The sequence below is a fragment of the Antechinus flavipes genome, chromosome X (genome assembly GCF_016432865.1).
Source record: "Antechinus flavipes isolate AdamAnt ecotype Samford, QLD, Australia chromosome X, AdamAnt_v2, whole genome shotgun sequence".
Lineage (NCBI taxonomy): Eukaryota > Metazoa > Chordata > Mammalia > Dasyuromorphia > Dasyuridae > Antechinus > Antechinus flavipes.
Window position 1 is genome coordinate 14,446,006 of NC_067404.1, and position 11,037 is coordinate 14,457,042.

Genomic DNA, 11,037 nt, shown 5'->3' on the forward strand with positions numbered 1-11,037 from the left:
TTTTTTTTTTTAATGCACCAACTAGACATAAAAAGCAGTCTAGTTTTTATATATCTGTATATTGCATTATAAACTCATTTTGCTTGTAGCTCCACAAAAAAGGTCTGTTGGAATTATACCTGTTGCTTATTTACAATATTCCTGATTATCCATAGCATAGGTCAAGGGAAAATAAAAGTGGAAAAAACCTACAAATCTGCCTGCTGGTCACTTTGTCTGTTCAAGCAGATCGGGGGTTCTGCTTTAGTGCTGCTCACTCTTTTCTAGGGCTCCCGGTGCTAAGTGAAGGCAGGCTCCAAGCACCAGCCAGTTTTTGCACTCCACCTCCCTGCCCTCATGGGGCTTTCATTTGGGAGTACTCAGCAGTTTTGTTTGGGATTGGGGATGGAAGAGGGTGGAACACCAGGCGGTGCCTGGACTGGGCTTGAAGATATTAGAGAAGCCCACTTTCCCTGCTACCCGCAACCTGGGTCCCAGGTGCCCAAGCTGTCTCCTTGGCCATTGTGGGATTTTGCTTCCAACTCTGGCTTGAGATGCAACAGGTCAACTTGTGTAAGGCTTGAGCATCATTGTAACAATCGGGGAGGCTACCAGCTTTTTTTCTGGACGTACAAAGTCAACCCCACGGGCTGGGGATGGAAAGCATGGGGTGGGGTGGGGGGGGAGCCCTTTAGGTTTCTAAAGCTGGCAGCCATCCTGTGCAGAAACACAAGGCCCTGCAGGAGCACCGGTAACCCAGGAGCCACCTTTAAGTATAGAGGTATCCTATCACCTCATAATCTGCCCCTGCCAGGTGTATTGCTTCTGGTGAACAGGAGTTCTGAATCAGCAATACCTGCCTGAGAGAACTTAGCTATAGAATTCTTTTTGATCCTTAAAATCAAAAGCTTGTTCTTCCAAAGCAGAGTCGACAGGGCCAAAAACCTTCCATCGAGACAGTGTTGCTTCTTCCAGGGGCTCAGTCCACCTAAAGAGAGGAAATAAGTTTCACTCAGGTTGACCAGGGCTGAGCCTTGAAAGTCCCCTGGGCAGGTTAATCCTCCATTGGGGGAACCCCCTCCTGGTGGGCATTCAGTATTAGGTGATGAGGTCTCCAGTACCTAGTGAAGGGAAGGATGGGACTGCCTCTGCTACCGTTGCACCACTAGTGAGCAGGTGTCCTAGAGTATGTGTGTGTGCATGGGTAAATGGACAACATCGAGTACCGAAACTTGCCAGTGGCCACCGTTGACGGGTTGAGAACACTGCTTTCAGCTCTAACTCCAGCTAAGTGGAAAGGGATAGACACACCCAGCTCTCCCTTCTCTCTGAAACATTGACAGTCAAGTGCAAAGAGGGCCGCACCACTCGAAGCCTGCTTCTTCCCTTGCCATCCAAGCCTCCCTTGTGCATTGCTCCAGTCGATACTAACAGCGCTACAGAATCTGACTTCGCTTCAAGAATCACTAGTTGATGACCATATGACCAAATATTCCAAGGACTGTTATTAAATGTATGCTGAGTTCTTTCTCTGTACAGTTAGTTCTTCTAGGTTACCTATGTACCTGGCGCCGTGGTGTGTTGCTGTGCTTTCTCTCCTGCCTTCCTGCCTTCCTTCCTGCCTTTGTTGTTGTCTTTAGGTTTTCTTTCTGGTTTGGCTTTTGATTTGGGTTGAATTTTTTGTTTAATTTTGTATTCCAAGCCTGGGATTTTCTCTGCTAGTCTCTAACTGTGGTGTTCAAGTTTCTATTTGTGTGTTGTTTGATGGGTAAAAGGAGCGTTGCTAAGTAGATCTCTCTTCTGTGTTTGAGCTAAAGTCTGTATTTGTAACCATGTTAAAGTAATTGTTCCAGAGACAAATGCTTCTAGACATTTGGGGGAGGGGGGAGGGAGGGGGTAAGTGAATTCATTCTTTTTGAGAAAATTAGAGACTAAAAGTGAGAAGAGCTCCTTCTTCCCTCTAGGGAGGCCTGAGGCTTGCAGGGGGGAGGGGGGCGCTGAGAACTTTCCCGGCCCTGCCCATCCGCCCCTAGCCACCAGAAAAGCAAAGCCTGCTGGGGCTTCTCGGCAAATCCTTTTCAAAGCCACCACATGCATCCAGGAGCTGAGCTGTCTCTGTTCTCTCCATCTTGGCTGAAAGCAGTCTTTCTCGAAGGGAGTTTCTTCCACCTGTGGTCCCCAGTGTCGGTTTCCTGAAGATTATCCCCATCTTCATCGTTATTTCTAAGGAAAATGCCACGGTTTAGTTTTGCTGGGGGAGGAGAGGAGACTTTTTTCTTTTGTAGGGAGAGTTGGGAAGAAGGCGAAGCTAACTTTAGAGCAAGAATGTGTGCGGAAGATTATTTAAAGGGTTTATAGAAAGCTCTATTTTTATTATGATAGGCCAGTTAGATTTTTGAAAAGTAAAGCATAGTCAGCTGAGACGGGGAATCCAACGCTACCCTCCAGTTCTACGTTCCCAAAAACCAGTTAGACATTTGACTGCCATCCCATTCCCATTGGGATTCATCTCTTAAAACTCCCCCACCCGATTTTCATCATGCACAAAATTAACACAAAGTCTTTTTACCCCCTTTTTCAAATGGCAACACGTTGATTCTCTGAAGGAACCCTCTTTCTTTGATCTCACTTGCACCCTCACCCCATTTGTCTTTTCCATAGCAAAAGTAGATCCTCCTGGGTGCTGCCCCCTCGAAGTAGTAGGTGTGGGGCACTCGGCACAGGATTAACGTCTGCTCCCATCCGCCCCATCAGCCACTTTATAAAACCTTCAGAAGTTCAAGGGCCCCTTGCAATTCAGCTCCAGAGCCTCCATCACGGGATGGGAGAGACGACGGCCCCTGGGCCGTGCTGATAGCACGCACCCCCACTGGAGAGGGAATCGAGGAGATGGGGCATTGAGGGGAATGAACATCTTCCTCAAGCCCTCTATTGCATTCACCTTGGGTTTTTGTGTTTGGGGACAATTACTTTAGAAAATAAGGATTGCTCTTTTGTAGTGTTCTAAAAAGGTTCTTTGTGTATAGCCAAATGACTGAAAGCACTGATATATTTAAAAAAAAAAAAAAGCAATTTATTAAGGAAATTTGTACCATTTCAGTAAATCTGTCTGAATGTACCTATATACGTTAAAACAAATCCCCTCCCCCCACAAAGCCCTGTAACCTATTTATTATATAAAAAAGTTTGCCTTATAACTTTACATACAATGTCCTTTTTGTGTCTTTTGTTGTAAGCCTAGTGATTTTCCCCCTATGATTCTTTTCTTCTTGGAAAAGATGGGCAGCACGCTATTTTTCTTTTTGTGAGTTTCCTTTCTACCTGTAAAAGCAGAGTACTCAGCATGCATTTCTAAGTGACTAGTTTGCATCTTTTGTTGGTAAGTACTGTATCCTGTGCTGTTAGAATTTATCTATAAATCTATGTAAAAAGTAATTCAAGGTCTGGGCTTTCATTGCAAGGCAGAAATATCATTCCCTCACCCCTTCCCCCAACCCAACACCATGTGAGGGGTTTTTTCGGACTTGACGTGGTTTTTTTTTTCCATTACTCAAGCTGTTTGCTGATTTTGTGGGAAGAAAAGGGGCCCTCTGGGGGTGGGGGTGGGGTGGGGGTGGGGGAGAAATACTATCCTGGGCTAAAATTGTAGCTAAACCAGTAAACTGAGAATTTGCTGTTTTCTAATCTGGATGGTTCTGATGGCCCCTTCTTGAACCTGTCCACACTCCACACTTCTGACCAAGTTAACGTGACCCTCAAATAAAAAGTCTCTGGAATCAGGACTTGAGTCGGAATCCCAGTTCTTTAACTTCCTACCTCTGTGGCCTTGGACAAATCATTAGGCCTCGGTTTCTAATTTGTAAATGAGGTCAGACCAAAATCCTTTCTAGCCTTAAATTCAGTGATTGGCTTAATAGACTTCTAGGAGGAAAGAATATCTCGTTTGCTACAGCTCTGGGAGGTAGGTCCTTTTTTGAGGTCTAGATTTGGGGTACCTAAATGAAATGAGGGTTTCGTTAAGGTCTAGTGGCAGGTTTGGGGTACAGGGAGTCAAGCAAAGCTCCCCTGCAACCCCCTTGGATTCGGCGCAAGGATAGGGCGGTAAATGGGATCAAGTGATGTGGGAAAGATTCCTTCCTAGATTCCCATCCTCTCCTAGCTAATAATGTAAATTGCCCTTTAACTCACAAATCCTGGTCCCTTTGAATTCCAATAGAAGATCTGACCTGTTCCCAGCCTCTCCCAGATCTGAGCCAACTTTGGGGCTACACCCCAAAGCCCCTCGAGCTAAGTCTCCTATTATAAAAAGGCCACGCTGGGAACCCCTCTTGGCAGAGATTCCAAACATGGTCGCCATGTGAGGACCCTCTGTCCACTGGATCCTCTGTCCAGTGCCCTCCTTATCTCTATCTTCACCTAATAATAAACCTCTTTTATCAATCTAGCTCTCCGGGCCAATAAATGCTTTTATTGGGAACTCGCGCCGCTACTAGACCCCCATTTACCGCCGTATCCTTGCGCCGAATCCAAGGGAGTTGCAGGGGAGCTTTCCAAACCTGCCACTAGACCTTAACGAAACTCTCATTTCATTTAGGTACCCCAAATCTAGACCTCAACACTTATTATCTCCATTTTACAAATAAGGAAACTGAGGCCAACAGGTTGAGTAACTTACCCTGGGTCACACAGCTAGGATGGGGCTAGATGGGAATGTAGGCCCAGCACTCTATCTACTGCACAATTAGCTATCATAAAATAAGAAGTCATTTCGGAAACATTTGAAAGTTGGCAAAGTGACTTCCTCACAACAATTCTGAGATAGTAGAACAGTTGATCCCATTTTATTGACAAGAAAACGTTCTGAAAGGTCTTGCCCAAATCCCCTTGTTGACAATGCCCCATGACAGGCTGTGCTCTGGAAAGAACTCTAGACCAGGGGACGGGGTGTGAGTTTGCCGCTTATTTCCTCACCTGTTAAGAAGATTCAATCAAATGACTTTCTGGAAGGACTCCTACCCACTCCTGCCCCCAAACTCAGCCCTCCATCTCCTTTTAACACAGACTTCTTTCATTCTACCCAGAAAGAAACTAGAAGGTACTTTGTCCAGTCACGGCTAGGAAGTAGCAGGGGGAGTCTTCTGCCTCAGTGGTCCCTTCACTTCTAAATCTGTGATGTGGGGAAGTCAAATGCCCACATTTTTCTCCCAGGAAGGCTTTTGGATAACCGATATGTTATGCCCTTTGCCCATTCTCCTTCATTCTCCCCTCCCACCCCGAAATACATGGACATATAGACAGAAAGACAAGGTGGGTCTTAGGACCCCTGAAGGGTCTCTCTCGGGGAACAGTCTTCAAGGCTTGCGACACCTTCTTTGCGATAACTTCGGTTGAAGCACATCTTGTTCCTCTAGGTGTATATTTGGACAGCCCAGACTTATCGGGAGGTAAGAATGGGAATGATAAGGGGTGGGGGTGGGGAATGGCCCTTAAGCTGGAGAGTTTGGACACCTGAGACCAGAAAGGATCGTTCCTTTCTACTTGTCTTGGCCCCTAAAATTGTCCTTAACACCCTGCTCTGAAGGGAAGGGCACTGTTCACTGGGAGGAAATTTTTCCTAATTCAATGTCATCGATACCTTTTGTTTTATATCACTGTCATTTCCAAATTTATCCTCTTCCATCTCCGACACAGTGAGCCAAACCTAGCAAAGAATAAACAAAGGGGGGGGAGACAAAAAGCTAATCAAAAAAAAAAAAATCTAATGATTCTGCCACTATATGCTATATTCCATACCCATAGTCCCTCTCCCACCCTTACCTCTGCAAAGGAAGGCAATCCTCATCCCTTTTCTGAAGCCGTTTGTCAGTATAATGACACAACCTTCTGTTTCTGAACGAGCCTTTATCAAACACTATGGGCCAAGTTCCAGGGACACAAATATAAAACCCAACAGTCTCTACCCCCAAGGAGTTCACCCCCTGCTAGGAAAAAGCAACATCAATTCAGAAAATGAACTGAAAAGCAATTGGGAATGGGGAGCAGAAAAGACTTGTTCTTAGAGCTAGCACCTGGGCTTTGAAGAAAAATGGCCATTCTATAAAGCAGGCGGGTCCTGGAACGTCGTGTGCAGTGAACGGCGATCAGACCTGAAGACCAGATGTAGTAAACCTGACAAGAAAGACTGGAGCCAGAATAGCAAGGGCTTTAAAAGCCAAACCCCAAATCTATTGAAAAACAGGAAATTAATCTAGCTCCTCGAGCATGAGAGTGACATGGTCAAACTCTTTAGGAATATGAGTTCGGCGAGTTTGGCGACTGTGCTGAGTAAAAGGCAAAGAACCGGAAGCTTCCATTGGAAGGCTGTTGCAGTAGTCCAGGGGATGAGTGGAAAGGTTATGGACTACGTGAGTGGAAAGAGGGTGGGGGCGGAGGAATGGGCAAGACTTAGATGTGAGGAGTAAGGAAGTGGCAAGAATTCGGGATGACTCACAGGCTGGAAACCTGGCTTACTAAAAAGATGGTCGTGCCTTCCACAGAAATAAGGAAGTTAAAAAGAAAGGGAAAGAGGGGCATCCAGGTGGTGCTGCAGTAGATAGAGCACTCGTCCCAAAGTCAGGAGTGCAGATCCAACTTCAGACACTTCCATGACTGGGCAAGTCATTCAACACTGCCTACAAAAAAGGGAAAATAATGGGTTCTATTTTGGACCTGACTAACAGGCAATTGTTTATGTGGGAATGGAGCTGGCTCAAGAGAGAAAGGCTGGATATATAGATCCGAGAGTCATCTGCATAGAAGTGATAAGTGAAGAAAAGAGAAGAGAGCCCAGACAGGAGGGGATATGGGCAAAGGAGACCAAGGAGCAAGCAGTCAGCTAGAAGAACCAGGGGACAACAGTAACCCCAGAGAGGAGAGTGTCTGGGACAGAGGGGTGTGCAGCAGTGTTAAATGCTGCAGAATTCTCGAGAGGGCTAAGAATTGAGGATGTGCTGATGAAGAGATTACTGGTAGCCTTGGAGCAGTTGAGTGAGAAAAAGGGAAGCTAGACTGCAAGGGGCTGAAGATCAGGTGGGAAGTAAAAAGGTGAAGGAAAAATCCATCATTGAACATGGGTGGGCAGCTACTGCCAGGTACTGTGTTTAAATGCAGGGGACACAAAGAAAGGCGGAGCCAGTCCCTGCCTTCAAGGGGCTCCCAGTCTAATGGGGGAGGCAACATATAAACAACTGGAGTTCATCCAAACCAGACAGATAAAATAAATGGGAGCAATGGGAAAGGGAAGGCTGGAGATAAGGAGGATCGAGAAAGGCTGCACACAGAAAGTGGGCCTTTAACTGAGACCGAAGGTGGAAAGGAGAAAGAAGGGCATTCGAGGCATGGAGGCCAGCTTTCTTAGGAGCCTGCCGGGAAAGAGAGAAGATGATAGCTTGAGGGAATGGCAAGATGGAGTAAATGGGGGGTTTTTTAGTCATATAAATTTTTTTTTTCATTTAGTCAAAATCTCTGTCCTCCTCTCCTTCCCCTCCCCCAGTGAAAAAGAAGGAAAAAAATCAAAGCCTTGTGACAAACATGCAGAATGAAACCGAACAAATCTCTACGTCTGTGCGTCTTGCCTGTCCGCCCGCCCCTGGGTATGGCGGGAGCTGGCTAACACCCTCGACACCTGTCCTCGGGAATGGAGCGCCGCCCTGACCAGAGTTCTGAAGTCATTCCCAGTGGCTTGCTTTTCCAGCCCCATTGTTATTACCTGAAGGACTTTGGGGTTGGGGGTTGGCGCTTTTTGTTTGTTTTTTGAAGAATGGGAAGCATCCGGGCACATTTGTAAGCAGTAGGAAAGGAAGCAATGGCTCAGGAGAACTAGAAAATGAAGGCAAAGGGATGATTTAAAAAGCAGCTCTGAGGAGAAAGGGAGGGTCCTAGGATCCAGAGGCCAAGCACAGAGATTGGAGTTTGGGGCATGGGGGGGAGGGGGGTTATCCTTGTCCCACACGTGCATTCCATAGAAAAGCCCTCAATCAAGCCAAGAGAAAGTGAACAGAAACATGTCAGGACCCATGGGGTGCAATGAGGTGCTCTGGGAAAAGGTTAGCTTCTGATTGCCTTCCTTAGAAAGCACTCCAACTGGCAGAGACCCCGTGGAGAAACAGGTACTGACAGCTAGGAGAGGAAACACTAATTAAAGCCTTAAAAACCCTGATCTTTATCACCCTCTCTTTGCTATTCCTGCGAAGCTTTCTGTCTGTACGGTCGCAGTTTCCTATAGTTTCCAGATAGCATAGTATAGCGGACGGTGGGGGAGGCGAGAGATGTCTACAAGCCCAGGGTTCAAGGCCAGCTGTGTCACCCCAGGACAAGCCCCAGCCTCCTATGCCCCAACAGCTCCTAACATTAGAGTGATCTAGCAGGCGCCCATTTCCACCTTTCTACCCTCAAACTGGCTTTCTTACTGCTCCATCTCCTATTTTTGTAACCCCTGGTTTTCCTCAAGATGGTTCAAATGTGACCAAATGTGACTGGGGTGTTTCTTCATCTCCTCAGCTTATCGCAAGGCCCGGTACATACAGTAATCACTTAATAAATCCTTTTTGATTCATCAGTAGGCACTTTTCATACCGATGCCATCACAGGCTTGTTTCTCCGCCCCCACCCCCAGTGTTCCAAGCTCTATGCCCAGAACGAGGCATAACAAAGCCAGAAAAGCCCAGTACTCTGCCTTTCAGGAACTTTGCCACAGTAATGGAGGAGATGCTGCAGACTCCATGCAGTATCTGGAGAAGTCTGTGTACTGCTACCTCACGGTGTTTGGCCCTTTTAGATTTGCCAAACATTTTACTGGCACCATCTCGTTGAAATGGCACAATGACCCTGGAAGATAAGTGCTATTCTTATCCCCGTTTTACAGATTAAGAAACTGAGGCTCAGCAAGGAGGGGGAATTTGGGGTCTTTCCCTCATCCCTTCTATCTGCTTTGATCCAGATCTCCTACATCTATAGAGGCCCAGTAGTCAGTCCCTGCCCTCCCCCTCATCTTCTACTTATCCTCTTTTCCATTATCTCCTTAGTAGTTTCCTGTTCCTCCTACTCCCCCAGCCCTTTCACCAACCTTCAACCAACCACCTTAGGTTTTCCCCCTCCCACCCTACTGCCTTTCCTGCCAGAAAGATGAACTCCAGCCCACTGAGTGAATCTGCTGGGTCTGAAGAATGGGCAGTTTAAGGAGCGGTCCCCACCTTAATGGGTCCCACGGCTTACTTTTCTGGGCCAAGTGCTTCGTGTCCTTCCTACCCATCCTTTTCCCTAAGATTCACAGAGATGTTCCCCTCCCCACCCCACCCTGGGCTGTGATTGACCTAGTTGCCAGCAGAACCACACTGAAAATCTCTTTCCCCTCTTCCAGGAGCCGGCGGTAGGGAGCTTGACCCCAAGGCTGAGATTGCCAGTTTCTCCTACTAGTTAGCAAGCTTCCTTCTTTCCCAAACTCATTCTAGTATGTTGTTTTGGCCCCTCTTCACCAGCCTTTCCCTCCCATGTGACTTGCTCTGGGCCCAGAAGTATTGGACTGCAAGGGAGACAGGAGGAAGGCACTCCCTGTCTGATCACACCCCAAAATGACAGGACCCCATCCCTTGGGAGCCGATGAACAGCCTAGGCCTGAAAATTAGGATGAAATCTTCTCCTTCCCTCCTCTCTCCCACCCCCACCCAGCATAAAATGCTTTTGGAATACAGTAAATTGTTTTCCTCAATGACCAAAAGATTCTGTTTCTGGGAGAGAGGATGGGAGTGGAAGGAGCTGATGAGAAATGGGGGGAAGGGGCAGGGATCCTCTCATTGCTCTCTAACGGCAGCCCCCTCCCCAAACCGTGCCTCTAACAGTGGCCTCCTCCCCACACCATGCGTAATAGGGTCTGTCATTGGAGGGGCCGGGGTGATATATCTTCCAACAAGCTAATGGCTCCCCCTCCTCTTCCTCAGGCTGATGGGATGGAGAGGGATTCCCTTTCAAGTCCAGTTTCAATCCCAGCTCTCTTAAAGCTCCAAATCCAACTCACTTGTTTTGAAAATGCAAAAACAAAGGTCGGGGGAAAAGGGTAACACCAGCTCGAATTTTGGAAGCCAGGCCCAGTTCTCTTAGCGCGTTCCATCTCAGGCTTCAGAGCCATTTGGACAGGGATGGCATCGTTCATCAGCTCACATTAAATCCACGGTGGTTGTGATTGGTCTAAAGCTGCCAGGGCCTGTGCGATGCCAACATTCTAAGTCAGCAGAGCTTGGAGTACTTAGTTCCAAAAAGTCCTAAATGTACAAAGCTCCAGGTGTTCTTAACTCGGACTCTATGAACTAACTAGGTGGGTGGTTGTTGATTTTAATATAATCATCATCGTATAATCAGGTTCCTTTGTAATCCCGTGGATTTTATTTTATGCTTTTAAAAACATGATCCCATAGGCTTCAATCAGACTGTCAAGGTGATCCATGCTTAAGAATCTGTGATCCAGACCAGGGTCTCTGAGATTTTTTTCCACACACAATTCCCTGTCGCCTGAGAAAAGGTGACCCTAGGTATAGAGGGTGTGTAAAATAGGTGTACAAATCAAACTTTTACTGATGAGAAATCATAATTTTTCAACCCCCACATTGTTACACAACCCACAGGGTAAGAAGCCGGGAGCTAGCCTAACTCCTTTATTTTTAAAGAACGATGTGAAATCTGACCCCCTGGATTGCCTCTCTGGTGAATAAAAAATAAAATAAAACTTTCATCATTCCAGTAGAACCAGTCTCCAAAAGTGAATCTCTGCGTCACTTCTCTGGGTGGTGAGTGTTGTCACCCTTCTCATTTTGTAGAAAAAGCCATCAAGCCCCAGAGAAGACAAGGCACTTGAACAAGGCCACACACCCTATTAGTAGCAGACCCACCCTGGAGGCGAGGCTTACTTTCCACTGGCCCACACGGTAGCGCCGCATTAGAAGCGAGCAGGTTCCCCTACCCTGGCCGCCTTGGCCATTGGTCCGGAGGCCTGAGGCCGGAAGAAGGTTAGAAGGCTTCCCAATCTTT

General features: G+C 47.0%; 1 long non-coding RNA gene across 1 annotated transcript; it reads right to left on the bottom strand.

The window, feature by feature from the left end:
- Positions 1-4,804: 4,804 nt before the first annotated feature.
- On the bottom strand, positions 4,805-10,910 carry LOC127542307 (uncharacterized). The gene is made up of 3 exons (XR_007948633.1): positions 10,031-10,910; positions 5,615-5,680; positions 4,805-4,950 (listed from the first exon to the last, which is right to left on the bottom strand). It is a non-coding gene; the product is annotated as an uncharacterized LOC127542307 (long non-coding RNA).
- Positions 10,911-11,037: the final 127 nt, after the last annotated feature.